Raw genomic sequence first — 15,920 nt, 5'->3', positions numbered from 1 at the left:
TAGTTCTGCCCAAGTCTCAGGATAACTGGAGAAGGGTCTTCCTTTGGTCCTACCATTGACACAAGTCCTCCTAGTGAGGACACATGAGAAGCAATCCCATTGACTGCATCCATTGCAGCTTGGTCTGACCTTGCCACTGCTGTCCTGCTAACATATAATGGGCTTTGAATTTAAACAGGCATTTGCTAAGTAATTAGTTCTTTGACAGAAGGATTAAAAAATTGGTGTGTGCATGCTGAAATTTTATATTGTTTTCTTCTTCAGTTGTTTTATATTTTTTAATCCTTGCTGTTTTAACGTTTAATTGGTTCATCAGATTTTTATTTAGTTTCATCATTTAACATTCTTATAATAAGCTGCCTTGGGTCTCATGGCAAAAGGATGGTGGGATATAAATACATACATACTTGCAGACTTTTGAATCATACTATTTTCTAAAAATATATTGCTTTAACTGAAAATGTCATATTTCTCATTGAAAACAATATATGAACATTGTGATAGTACCATGGTTCTAATTTTTCTGCTTTCCATTTCTGTGTTCAAATGGTTTCCTTGCAAGATACTTTAGCAGGTTAATTTGTCCTTTTACCATAGATTTTACTACCTTTTAAAATATTTTATAGCACCATTAGGTTTGGTTTGCTTTTATTATGGTATAACATGATGATTTGGGGTTTTGTCTGTAAACTGCTTTGATATATTTGGATGCAGATAACAAAAAAAACTCCTAATAGACATAACCATAATTATGTTTTGTTTCTCTCTATACTACAAAGACAAGAAAAGTGAAGAACTCCATGCTTAGAGAATAGAAAAAGAGAGTGAAGGAGAATTTGGAAATAGGTAAAGTTATGTGAGTTCCCAAGGTAGATGAAGCAAACAATTTTCTTCATGTGTTGTCAAAGGCTTTCATAGCCAGAATCACGGGATTGCTGTGAGTTTTCTGGGCTGTATGGCCAGGAGAGAATGCTTCTGGAACATGGCCATACAGCCCGGAAAACTCACAGCAACCCAATTTTCTGCATTGTCTTCATTGTGCAATAATCCCTGTACTATGCTAAATCGTATCTGTGATCAAACATTATCTATTTCCTTCTTTCACTCTTTACAGATGGAGTACTAAATATATTTTACTTCATGAGACAAAATTAGGCATTATGAATGCCACTGAAAGAGCCATTCCCATGTGTAGTCGCCATGCCCCTCAAATCATCAACTACATTGCATTAACCTCTCCATCTCTGTCAGTAGGAAAACCACAGCAATGCCATTTTTAAGCTTCTGAAAGGACACAAAACTTGCTTGAACATTTCAGACATTTCTCCTTCTCTCTCTTTCTCTCTGCCCTTTTGTTATCAAAAATTAGACCCCTACATTATGAATTATGAGATGTGGCTCCATTGGCAAATATAGGTAGTCACATGGTTATTTCTGATTGTCCTACAGTAATCTTTCTATGTAATTATCTGGAAATTCCCCAGAATTGTACGTTACCATGCCCTAACCCAGAGGAAATTTTCATAATCCTCATACAATGAACTGGGAAGAATGGGAGGGGGACACACAATGAATTTGTACCAGTCTTTAGTTCTAACTGATATCATCTGGGCTATCCTGGGAATGCTCCCTTTCCCAGGTCTATTTATTGGACCCCTATGGAAAAAGGGAACCCCGGTGGCGAAGTGTGTTAAAGCACTGAGCTGCTGAACTTGTAGACTGAAAGGTCCCAGGTTCAAATCCCGGGAGCAGCGGGAGCGGCCGCTGTTAGCCCCAGCTCCTGCCAACCTAGCAGTTCGAAAACATGCAAATGTGAGTAGATCAATAGGTACCGCTCCTGCGGGAAGGTAACGGTGCTCCATGCAGTCATGCCGGCCACATGACCTGGAGATGTCTATGGACAACTCCAGCTCTTCGGCTTAGAAATGGAGATGAACATCAACCCCCAGAGTCGGTCACGACTGGACTTAACGTCAGGGGAAACCTTTACCTTTACCTATGGAAAAATCTATATACCTAGCCAACACCTTGAAGCACCCTATTATCAATCCTAATATCATTGTCCACATCGAAGCTGAAGATATGGGGATCCAGCCCAGCGTATTGTCACCAGACTCACAGCATTTCTTCTCGATTGCACCCCTCTCCTGGACAAATCAACAAACGGACTGACACTTCAAATGCTTCAATATCAAATTTCCTGCCACAATGAAGGACAAGGCAGTGATGACATCAGACATAGTCATGAGCTAGTCAAACAGTCTCTAAACCCATCAGGACCTTGTGCGGGTTTCTTGAATAGCTATCATAATGAAATAAAAATGCTCTGTATTTGCAAAGTAGGTCAGTTCTTGTCATTATGCTGCTTCATTCATGCTCAAACACAGAGAGTCAATATCCAAGTCCAAAAGTCATATACAGAGTTTTTAAATCTAAATCTTGGGCTTGAGCTGTGGCGCAGGCTGGAAAGCAGCTGCAATGAATCACTGCAATGAATCACTTTGACCAGGAGGTCATGAGTTCGAGGCCCGCTCGGAGCCAATGTTTGTTTGTCTTTGTTCTATGTTAAAAGGCATTGAATGTTTGAATCCACATTGAATCCGCCTTCCAAATGCCAGTAGTCAGTGTCCAAGTTCTGAGGTCAAACAAGCCAGTAGGTAACAATATAACTAACTGCAATATAAAATCCTAAGTACTTAAGTCCAAGTCTGATCCAGGGTTCACAAAGTCAGTCACAAAACAAGTTCATGATAATACCATCCAGCAAGACATTGCCTTCAGCAACAAAACTGCAAACTCAAGAAAGAGGACCTTCTCAGTGGCTGCCATTCAGATTAAAGCCTCTGGTTTTGCCTTCAGCCCATTTGTTTCTTATCTGGTCCTTTGGAAAGTTGGAACTCCGGGCCCCAAACCAACAGCTTTAATAGAGCTGAAATCGCATAACACATTGATAACATCATTTTTCCCCGACTCAGTGTTTTGTGGTGGTTCCTATCATATTTGCATGTTTTCGAATTGCTAGGTTGACAGAAGCTGGGGCTACCTTCCGGTCAGCAAGTTCAGCAGCTCAGCAGATTAACCTGTTGCACCACTGCAGCCCCTGTTTGAACTGTTTGAAACAGAGAAACCTGGAAGAAAAAATGCTGTTGCTTGGAAGAGAAAGGATTATATATCACAGAATATAATGCATAATTCTTTGGAAGGCAATCAGTTAATCTTTGGAGCACAACACAATATAGTCAAAGCAATGTTGGATAATCTTCAACAATAATTTGGCTACATGTGTTTGAGTCTTGGACAATTTGATTAAGAGACCTGATAAAATTGAAGCTTGATTCCAAGATCAGTTATGCAACACACATAACTACTTTTGTGACAATCTTTGATTAATTGATATTAAACAATCTTTGTGTGACCAGAAAGTGAAGGTTTTCACTAAACTTGCAGGAGAACAGATAGACTCTTTTGTGTCTATTTGGATGGAATAAATGCAGTGAGACAATATGTTCAGAAGAGAAGGCAGTTTTCAAAAAAGAAAATGTAATGTGGCTGGCCCTCAGAAAGAGCATCATATTACAGTGGTGTTCAGTGAAAGAGATACTGGATGGGAAACTGTTTAGTGGGAGGTGACCTAGGCCATGTGACAACCCAATTATTCCTGCCAGGAACTTTTTTTTTTTTGCTGTGTTAATTATATTTCTTTGCTTGTTTATTTGTCTGTTTATGTTTAAGAATGTGCTTGCGTGGATGACTAGGTGAAAGAATCAGAGCAGCCAAAACTGTGTGGCCAAAAGGAGTGCAAAGGATTGAAGATTGATGACCATCCCCTTATACGGTGCATGATCAGTGTGCTATGAAGACCAAGAAAATATGCAAAACAGATTTTGTTTCCTTTAATGTAGAATTACAGAATCATGGTTGGACGAGACCACATGGGCCATCCAGTCCAGCCCCCTACCATGCAGGGAAAGCACAATCAAAGTGCCCTCAATAGATGGTCTCTGTTTAAAGGCCTCCAAAGAAAACGTCTCCACCACACTACGAGGCTGAGTGTTCCACGACTGAATCGCTCTCACGGTCAGGAAGTTCTTCCTAATGTTTAGATGGAATCTCCTTTCCTGTCATTTGAACCCATTTCTTCAAATCCTAGTCTCCAGGGCAGTAGAAAACAAGTCTGGTCCCTTTTCCTTATGACATCGTTTCAAATACATAGACATGGCTATCATGTCTCTTCTTAACCTTCACTTCTGCAGGCTAAACATGTCTAGCTTTTTAAGCTGCTCCTCAGAGGGCATTCATTCCTCCTCTGGACACATTCCAGCTTTTCGATATCCCTCTTGAGTTGTGGTGCACATAATTGGACACAGTTTTCCAAGTAAAGTCTGACCAAAGTAGAATAGCACCATCACTTCCTTTGATCTAGATTCCTTTTGATGCAGCCCAAAATCCTATTGGTTTTTTAAGCTGCTGCATCGCACTGTTATCTCATGTTCAATTTATCCACTAAGACTCCAAGATCTTTTTCACATGGATTGTTGTCAAGTCAGATGTCACCCATCCTGTTTCTGTGCGTTTCATTTTTTTCTGCCTAAATGTAATATCCTACATATCTCCTTGTTGAAATTCATTTTGTTAGTTTCGATCCAACTCTCAAAGGTCATTTTGAATTCTGATCCTATCTTCTACAGTATTAGCTATCCCTCCCAATTTGGTGTCATCTGCAAACTTGGTAAGCACACTTTCTAAACCTTCATCCCAATCATTAATAAAGATTTTGAACAGAACTGGGCTCAGGACCAAATTCTGCGGTACCCCATTAGTCACTTCTTTCCAGGATAAAGAGGAACCATTGGTGAGCATCCTTTGAGTTTGGTCGTTTAACCAATTACAATAGTAAATTTATTGAATAGCCCTTAGGCCATATCACAGTACCAAACCAAACAAAAAGACTTGAAACAAACAAAAAGCCTTGACACCTAATAGTAGTATTGTCTAGCCCACATTTTATTAGTTTGTTTGCAAGAAGGTCATGCAAATGTCTTACTGAAATAATAATAATAATAATAATAATAATAATAATAATAATAATAATGCAGACTGTGCAAGGAAACCGACAAAACCATTGATCATATCCTCAGCTGCTGTAAGAAAATCGCACAGACAGACTACAAACAGAGGCACAACTATGTGGCCCAAATGATTCATTGGAGCTTATGCCTCAAGTACCACCTGCCAGCAGCAAAGAAATGGTGGGATCACAAACCTGCAAAAGTATTGGAAAATGAGCACGCAAAGATACTGTGGGACTTCCGAATCCAGACTGACAAAGTTCTGGAACACAACACACCAGACATCATAGTTGTGGAAAAGAAAAAGGTTTGGATCATTGATGTCGCCATCCCAGGTGACAGTCGCATTGACGAAAAACAACAGGAAAAACTCAGCCGCTATCAGGACCTCAAGATTGAACTTCAAAGACTATGGCAGAAACCAATGCAGGTGGTCCCGGTGGTGATTGGGATTGGCATTGGGTGCCGTGCCAAAAGATCTCAGCCGGCATTTGGTAACAATAGACATTGACAAAATCACGATCTGCCAACTGCAAAAGGCCACCCTACTGGGATCTGCACGCATCATCCGAAAATACATCACACAGTCCTAGACACTTGGGAAGTGTTCGACTTGTGATTTTGTGATACGAAATCCAGCATATCTTTCTTGTTTGCTGTATCATAATAAATAATAATAATAATAATAATAATAATAATAATAATAATAATAATAATAATAACAACAACCTTATTTTTATAACCCACCTCTATCTCCCCATAGGTCATAAACTGCACTTTGAATTATTGGCAGCCAGTGGAGCTAATTCAGAAGAGGCATTGTGCACTCCCTGTAGCTGGCTCCTGTTAACAACCTTGAAATCTGGATATGCTACATCCACAGCATTCCCGGCATCTACCAAGCTTGTAACTCTATCGAAAAAATAGGTGATTCGTCTGGCATGATTTGTTTTTGAGAAATCCAAGTTGACTTTTAGTGAACACAGCATTCTTGTAGACAACTCAAGTCTCTTAATTCAACAAACTCAAGAACAGTGAAAACAGCCTTCACCTTGGATATAGTATCTTGGATAACAGGACTCAAAAACTATTCAACCACATGACCATAATTTAGGCAATAGGCATTAAAATAAATCCACAACATAAGAACAATATTAATAGCAGTACTAGCAACAAGAGATGCTATAGAAGTATTAAATTGTAAAATTTATTTATTATTTTAAAAAACTAAAAAAAAAGTATATGACCATAGTCAACTCAAAGTTGAACAGAACAGAAAGAGCAATCCATATTACTGTATATGCATGTATGTGACTAAGTTTCTGTGGGATCACTACTTGTGTAAGTGTGTGTTAAGAGAAAAACACCTGGTCAATTACAACTCATGGTTGAGTAATTGGAACAATCAGGGCTAACAGGCTTGAGCCACTCCCTGAATGGGGTATATCTGGGAAATGTTTGTAATGTCTTTTGGGGACTTACTGGGGGACTTACTGAATGCTTGCTGAGAGCCTACTATGAAGATGCTTGAATTTAATGCAAGAGACTATGTGAGTTTTTGTTGCTGGAAGTTTTATTATGATTTTTGACTCTGCTACTTAAGAGTAAATTTTGATTTTCTCTTCCATTTTCGTGGCTTGTTTTTTCTTTTGCTCATTGTGGATACAACAAAGGACTGGATAAGTCTGGACAGGACTGCACGCAGTTTGTTTTTCTACAAACCCGTAACAGGTTATGGGCCCAGTCTCAGGTCCAGTTTCAGACCAGTTCCAGAAGTAATTCACAAAAGACTGTAGCAAGAAGAAATTGTTTTGTTTTGCATTTTGATTTTACTTGCAAACAAGGAAGATGGATCCTGGGGTGAATCTTGCAGCTTTCACAATGGCCAGGCTTAATGGCAATAACTATTCCATTTGGAAAGTAAGAATGGAAAGTTATTTAAGGAGGGAATCCTTATGGGAATGTACAGAGAACCCAGTCCAACAACCAGCTACAGCAGAGCAACAAAGGGCACAGGAAAGGGCCAAAGCAACGCTTATCCTGGGTGTTGACGATGACCAGCTCATCCATATATGCAGCCTGCCTACTGCCAATGCGATTTGGGTAAGACTGAGAGAGGTGCATGCTTCAGACTCAGCAGCAACAGTGGCTGTACTAGCGAGACGACTATATAGAAAGAGACTGAAGAGAAATGAAAGTCTCAAGGACCATTTACAGACATTGCAGAGTTTGTTTTTGCAGCTAGAGGAGAGAGACTTTAAACTTACAGAGGCAAACAAATGTTTTATTGTGTTGTCCTCAATGGATGCTTCTTTTGACGGAATAGTGAATTCCTTAGAGTCGCTCCCACAATCACAATTAAACCTGCAATACATTTGTGCGAGACTTTTGGCAGATTGGGAGAGAAGGAGAGATCGTGGCCTGGAGTCTGCAAACACAGCAGGATGTTCCCAGGAGAAGCAGTCATCTGGAGTTGCACACGAGGAAGAGACAGAGAGAGTCTGTGTGGTGAAAAGATGTTTCAACTGTGGGTCTCCAAACCACTTAAAGAGAAGCTGTCCAAAGCAACAAGGGAAGCAAGGGAAGAAGGTGAACCAAAGGAGGGGTTCATCGCATGTAAGAATTGTAAAGTCCCAAAGAAGTCCAGCAGATGAGGACATATTTTATGTGGACTCTGGGTGTTCACAGCACATAGTGAACAACAAAAATTTAATTCAGAATCCTGTAGATCCTGAATGCTCAAATGTTATCCTTGCAGATGGAAAGCTTTATCCAGTTCAAGGTCAAGGGGAAGTTTTTGTTAAACATTTGGGGAGAACATTAAGAAATGTATTTTTAGTTCCAGAAATTGACTATAATCTTTTATCTGTTGGGAAACTAGATAAAGAAGGGTATGCAGTGAACTTTTTTGGAGGCAAGGTCAGGATTCTGAAAGGGAATAAGTTATGTGGAATTGGGGTGTTACAGGGAGATTTGTATGTCTTAACCCCAAGAGGTAATACAAATGAGGTAAATGTAATTAGTAAGAATGCTCCATTACATCAAGGTTGCATTCATGATTTACATAGAGCACTAGGTCACCCAAGTTTCAAAGTATTATATAAAATGCAAGATTTCAGTGAAGGCATTAATTTGAAAGATTGCAAGAAGTTTCTGGATTGCAATGTATGTAAGAAAACAAAAGCACAGTCAGCTCCAATTAGTAAGAAAAGCTTAAGAAACTCAGAAGAAGCTTTTCAATTAGTGCATGCTGATTTAATTGGTCCTTTTCAGCCAAGTAAAGGTGGAGCAATTTATGTTTTGTGTATTTTAGATGATTATTCAAATTTTGCATGGAGTTTTCTGTTAAAACAAAAGAGTGAGGTTTTTGAAATTTTTAAAAATTGGGTGGCATATGTTAAGAGGCAGTTTGGAGCTGGAGTAAAAGCTCTACAAACAGATAGAGGAGGAGAATTTACCTCACACAATTTGGAACATTTTCTAAAGCAGGAGGGGATAAAGCACCGACTTACATGTGCTTATCAGAGTGCAGAAAATGGAAAAATAGAAAGATTTGTAAGGAAAATACAAACAGTGAAAGATTCATTATTAGAAGATTCAGGGTTACCACAAAATCTTTGGGGAGAAGGAATATTAACTGCATGTTATCTTATAAACAGACTCTGGTGTGAGCCTATTCAGAACACACCTTATTTTTTGTTATATGGTAAGAAACCTCCATTAGGGCATTTACGAACTTTTGGAACACAGGCATGGGTTTTTGTACCCAAAGCAATAAGAAGGAAAGGACAAGACAAAGCTAGGAGGTTAACCATGGTTGGATATGCTCAAGGAGCCAAAGCTTGGCGGTTTTTAGACAAAGACGGTACAATTGTAATATCTAGATCTGCAAATTTTGCTCATAGCCAAAACTGGGATAAAATACATGCTAATCATGAAGTTTTCCTTCCTATTTCAAATGAGAAAACTCGTGAGCAAGGTAAACAATCAGAGCAGGGTAGTATTGCAAAGCCAACATCTGCTAGTCACCAACTCTCAAGTAGTCAAGTTACTCAGTCTGAGCTAGTCAGAACTAGGCATCCCAAGATAGAAGTAAGTGAAGCTGAAGAAGTAGATATAAGACCAGAAGTAAATGAGCAACAAGATGCCATGCCAAGTACTAGTCAGGGCATAGGTCTCAGAAGGAGTGAAAGAACCAGGAAGAAACCTGATAGATTTAAAATTCAAAATGTAAGAGTATGTTTGGTCAACCATGAACCTCAGACTTTTGAGGAAATAGAGAGTTTGCCACAAGGGGAGAAAGAAAAATGGTTAGAGGCTATAAATGAAGAATTAAAAAGCATGGAAAGGTTAAATGTATATGAACCTGCAACTTTACCAGAAGGAAGTAATCCTATTGATACAAGATGGGTTTTCAAGCAGAAAATTGATTCTGATGGTAAGGTACGCTACAAAGCACGTCTTGTAGCTAGAGGGTTTACACAGATCAGGGACATAGATTATACAGAGGTGTACTCACCCACTGTGAGCCCCAGTTCTGTAAGATTAATTTTAAGTCTTGCAGCGTGTCTAAATTTAAAAACATATCATTTTGATATAAGCACAGCATATCTGAATGCTAATTTAAAGGAAAACTTATATATAATACCTCCACCAGGTTCTAAGTGCAGAAATACCAACACAGTTTTCAAATTAAACCGGGCACTTTATGGTCTTAAACAGGCGGGGCTTGCCTGGAATTATTGTTTGAATGATGCTTTGACCAAAATGGGTTTTCAGAGAAGCCGAGCAGACCCATGTGTGTATATAAGAAATATACAGCATGATTATCAAATACTTTTTGTATATGTAGATGACTTATGTTTTGCAGCTGAGAGTCAATCAGAAATTTATCAGTTTGCAGAAGAACTAGGCAAACATTTCAAACTGAGAAACCTAGGTCCAATACAGTATTTTCTTGGAGTACAAATTATGAGAACTGAACAAGGTTTTATGTTGAGTCAAAAAGGAAAAATATTGCAAATTTTGGAAAAGCTAAACATGAAAGATTGTAAAGGGGTTCAGTCACCCATGATTTTAGGTTTTACAAATGAAGTAGAAAATTCTGAACCATTTGAAGAAAAGATTTTGTATAAAAGCATTATTGGGCAATTGTTATACATAAGCAATTACACAAGAGCAGACATAGCATTTGCTGTAAATTTCTTAAGTAGATATGCAAGCAATCCATCCATTTCAGCATGGAATGGACTTAAGAGAGTGGCAAGATATTTAAAACAAACTCAAGATTTTTGTTTAGTTTTAAGTCCGGATGACTCACTGTCTTTAGAAGTATATGCAGACAGTGATTTTGGAAACAGTGCAGATAGGAAATCAACAACTGGAGTTTTAGTTAAATTTTCTAATACAGTCATAGATTGGAAATCCAAAAAGCAGGGGTTTGTTGCTTTAAGTTCCAGTGAAGCTGAATTTGGTGCTCTCAGCTTAGCTTATACAGAAATCTGTGTGATAAAACAATTATTGAAAGATTTGCAAATACCTGTTGAAGATCCTACAAAAATATATGAAGATAACCAAACATGCATTTTGATGGCAACACAAGCCAGAGTAAAACAAAGAAGCAAGCATGTAGATATAAAATACAATTGTGTAAGAGATGCAGTAAAGAATGGTGAGATTGATTTAATGTATTGTAACACATCTCTAAATCTGGCTGATATATTGACAAAGCCACTAAGTGTTCAGAAACATGAACAGGTCTTAAATGATTTAGGAATTTTTGAATGTACTATGTAAAATGTACTATGTTTTTCCTCCTAACACAAGGAGGGGTATTACTGTATATGCATGTATGTGACTAAGTTTCTGTGGGATCACTACTTGTGTAAGTGTGTTAAGAGAAAAACACCTGGTCAATTACAACTCATGGTTGAGTAATTGGAACAATCAGGGCTAACAGGCTTGAGCCACTCCCTGAATGGGGTATATCTGGGAAATGTTTGTAATGTCTTTTGGGGACTTACTGGGGGACTTACTGAATGCTTGCTGAGAGCCTACTATGAAGATGCATGAATTTAATGCAAGAGACTATGTGAGTTTTTGTTGCTGGAAGTTTTATTATGATTTTTGACTCTGCTACTTAAGAGTAAATTTTGATTTTCTCTTCCATTTTCGTGGCTTGTTTTTTCTTTTGCTCATTGTGGATACAACAAAGGACTGGATAAGTCTGGACAGGACTGCACGCAGTTTGTTTTTCTACAAACCCGTAACAATCCAAACCAAGTGTAGTGGTATCATACTGCACACAAGCTTTCCTGGAAGAGCATAACATTTTGCTCAGAAGAACGTAAGCTATACTCCTAAGCATGATGGGAAGGATAGAAAAAATTGGACTTTTTAGCAAAAGAAAAATATATGCACCTTGACGTGAAAACTGCATTGTCTTTGTGGAGAAATAACAGAGGAGAAATAAACATTCTTAAGGTTTTATAAGCCAGAAAAGAACTCTATGAAATGCTTCTTTCATGGAGGTTCACAGAGATGTTTTAGAGCGCAAATTGGGCTTGTATCTATTCCAAATTCTTAAAATGGCATGTCTCACAAAGTGATTAATATAATCCTTATTTACTTTCACCTTGTGTTACCATAAGTAAGCATGCCACCCAAATAGCAGATCATGTTCTTCCAATTGCAATCGTCAATAATTATTCAACATTCACAGTTTTATTCAAACTGAAGAGGCCTCCTCTGCTCTTATCATCCTGCAGAACTTTAAATTCTATACTCAGTTTCTTGCCAGCCTAGATAAATTTCAACATATGTTTTTGAGAGTTTTTAAATGGTGTATCATTTGACAAAATTGATATCAGCTAAAAATACATCTTAGGCAAAATGTTCATTTTGATTACATACATTCTTCCAAGTAATGATAATCTCAATTTATTCTGTTTTTTCAAGTCTTCTTTTAACTCCTTCCAAGTCTTTTCATAGTTATCTTGAAATAAGGTGGAATTTTATTAGTCATTATAAGTTCCAGATATTTCACCTTCTTTTCTGCTTTGAAGCCAGTTGTCTTCTCTAGTTTTCATTTTTTGTTTATTGATTCTAAAACACGCAACCACTCCACATTGTTCCAATATTTTAAAAAGATGTTCCAATGATTTTAATGGTTTTTCAAGTACTATCATCGCATAATCTGTAAAAGCTCTTAATCTAATGGAGTACTTTATCTTCAAGTCTTTAATTTTTTTTTCCACCTCTAACTACCCTCCGTAGAACCTCCAATCTATACACATAATAAAAGTGAAAATATATATGTATGTGTGTGGCTGGGGTGTCCACTTACACAGACAAGCTCCCACTTCCACAAATAGCTATGGCTACCACTACTAAGGAGACATCAATGACCCTCCCCCCAATAACATTGCAGGTTATAGTGAGCACCACGAACATGTACAAGAGCCCTGGCAATGTTCTCCCCAAACACCATACTGCCCACAACCCAAGTGAAGGCTTTCATACGAGGGCAATTTCATCCTAGATTTTCTGTTTTTCCTCCACCACAGGCATCCCAGTGTTTTTTATTCTCTCCATTGGTGTGGAATTTGCATGACCCCGTCCACTGCCTCTCCCATAACACCTTTCCCATTCTTTTCTATGGCACACATCAAACAGAGGAATCGATCAGCAATTGAGAGGTTTGGAGATAATTCACCATGATTTATAGGACTTGTAGGTACTGGGATGTATAGTTCACCTGCAATCTAAGAGCACTCTGAACTCCACCAATTATGGACCTGGAACTAACTTGGCACACAGAACCCCCATGGCCAATTAAAAATACTGGAGGTCTTTAAAGGGATTTGTAGGAGTTGTAGTGCACCTACACTATGCACTATGGACCCAAAGAATGATGGATCTGGACCAAACTTGGCATGCCTACCTGATATGCCCATCTTTGAATACTGGTGGGTTTTGAGGGGAATTGACCCCAGACATTTTAGAGTTGTAGGTACTGGGATGTATAGTTCACCTGAAATAAATGAGCACTCTGAACTCCACCAAAGACAAAATTGGACCAAACTTGGAACACAGAGCCAAGGTCTTTGGGGGAAATTCACCAACTGGATGTAGTTCACCTACATCCAGTTGGTTTAAAAAACACAAGATCAAATCCAGTTTGATCTCATGAATTAGTTCTTATCCTGTTTGAGTATTCGCTTTTTGTGTACATTTGTTGATTTGGAAACTATTTGGTGTTGTGTCCTCTCAGTCTGACTTTGCCTTCATATGGTTTATTCAAGGGAGAATATTAGATATAAATGCAGCTGTTAAGTAATTGTATTTCTGTTAAAGTTATGGCCATACCATTTAACCCATAACATGGTATTTAGCCTCTCTCTCTGTCCACAAAATACTAGTCTTATAATACTAGTTGTATAAGCAATAAATAATAATACTAATAATAATAATAATAATAATAATAATAATAATAATAATAATAATAACAACAACAACAACAACAATAATAACTTTATTTTTATACCTCGCCTCCATCTCCCTGAAGGGACTCGTGGTGGCTTACATGGGGCCAAGCCCAGGTGATTACAATCATTTGTAAATAAAACACATCCAAATAAAATACAGATCCCTGTAAAACATAATAAAACAGCAATCACATCAAAAGTAACCTGCACCTTGAATTGGGTTCGAACAATAAATGGAAAATAAATAAGCAACTGCAAACATCATTGAAAGCAATTGGGATTAACACTGGATATCAACCTGAGCTAGATAGACAAAATATTGATATGCGTTTTAAGTGAAAAAACCAAAAGGCTTTCTATTTCTTCATTGTAATAATTCAGCACAACAATCATTCTAAAAAGAAAGCATAGCATTGAAACTTTCTTTGTAATGAGTAGTCTAAATGTTTTCTGCTGAATTTATCGATGAAGTATGAATAAAGAATAATAACTCTGACAGTTCTACTTGAAAGCTGTCTTGTTAATATTTTTGTAAGATTGAAAATTGATTTTCTGTGTGGTTATAGGAGACACTTTATTTAAACATAGAAAACATTGACAGTTAATAAAAAAACACTAAAGCTTTGATTGGTGCAAACAATGGGAGATGAGTAATTTCCCAAAACATGAATAACAATTTGAAGGTAGTTAGTTTAAGGCAGCAAATGGTTTCATATTCTACGAACTGTGGTTGTGTTTTATGAAACTTTGGTGAACTCCTCCTCCCATCCCCAATTTCTGAGTCTAATGTACCAACCATTTTGTCATTCTAAAATCCTCAAAATGAGCAAAAAACCAGAGGCTTAAATCATGCCTGAACATGCTGGTAAATTTGATGCACCTCCAGAGAAAAGTGGGTAAATAAATACACAATTTTCAGAGCATTTAACACTAGCCTAACTCTCCAATAACTAGCAGAAGATTATAGTCTCTGTTCTCATTTTCTGGCTGGCTTGGGCCTCTCTAGGGAAACATCATGGCTCCTTGTCAGGGTTTTTTCCTCCTTGAATCAGCAGTATCAGGAAAGGCTTTTTATGTTCCTAAAATATATAATGTAAAAATTAAAAAGAAAAAGAACTGAAATCTAGAAACCAGAAGTGGATGGAAAACGGGAAGTTGTATAAAGAGAAAGGCATATATAAAGACAGAGGGAGCTAAGCCTTTGACAATAGGGGCAGTCTGAAATAACCATGGTTTCTTCTTTGAGTCGTGAGAATAGCTATTTTCTTGTTTAAAAGCTTAAAGAGCTATTAAGATGGGCAAATCACTGGTAAAACAGCTGGAAATGTAAATAGCAATTTAAACAGTCCATTGCCCCTCAATCCAAATGTGGAATGCGCGGATCTACTTCAAAAAAGTCCCTCTGGTTTTATTATATTGTCAATGGTAAGAGGATTGAGTGGGGAAACCCTTTCTCAATGGATTTGAATGGAGACGGTGTGCTTTATTTAGCAAATCCACAATTTTTTTTGCAAGTGAGCAGACGGATCTCTAATTTTCACGCCATTCTCCCTTAGAGACCCCCTTCAATTGCACCATTCTTTCATTATGTGGAACTAATGAAGTGCTCTGCAGCCTTTAGCTCTCCAAAGAATCCATTGCTCCAGGAATATAGCACTTAAATAAAACATGTTTCATTGGCCGACTTCAAAACAATATTCTTATAAAGAAAAAGGAAAAAGGGAGAAGGGAGGGGACTGAGGTGTACGAGAAGAGACCCCAACACATTGGATGCAGATGCAGCGATGTTAGTGGATGTTGTACAGAAAGATACCTTTTAAAGATGGAATTATTCGACTAAAAAGTGTTAGTTTAGTCTGTTTCTCAGCAATGTCTCATATATATTCAATTTGTGGGGGGAAAACACATTGCTTTCCAAGCATTTGCAATACAAAGCATCTTGTTCAAATGATATGGTTGAAGTTCAAATGAAGGTACTGCATGAAGGATATAGTGGTCGGCTGGCAATTTTTGAAAAAGTTATTTTAACAATAACATCTTGCGCATTACATAATACCTTTAATCTTGAAGACCTTTCATACAAATACGAATGACCATATTATTCATGGTTCCCTGAAGGTTCTCTTTCTCATTTTCCCATGGATGGTGGATTGCCTTGTTAATACACAACTGTTTATTCATATCACTTTAAATTTGGTAGTTGTTGTAAATATAAAAACCCAATAGTGAGATAATTTTCCATTACATTATAATGGATAGAAGGAAATTTATAGTTGATGCTCCTTTAAAAATCACTTTTTTCTGCTGTTCTCCCCCTTCCCGTATTTTAAGTGGATTTTCTTCTAATGTTTTTTCATCAGACTAA

This window comes from Anolis carolinensis, chromosome 5 (assembly GCF_035594765.1).
Source record: "Anolis carolinensis isolate JA03-04 chromosome 5, rAnoCar3.1.pri, whole genome shotgun sequence".
Lineage (NCBI taxonomy): Eukaryota > Metazoa > Chordata > Lepidosauria > Squamata > Dactyloidae > Anolis > Anolis carolinensis.
The sequence above is the reverse complement of the archived record's forward strand: the minus strand, read 5'-3'. Positions refer to the sequence as shown.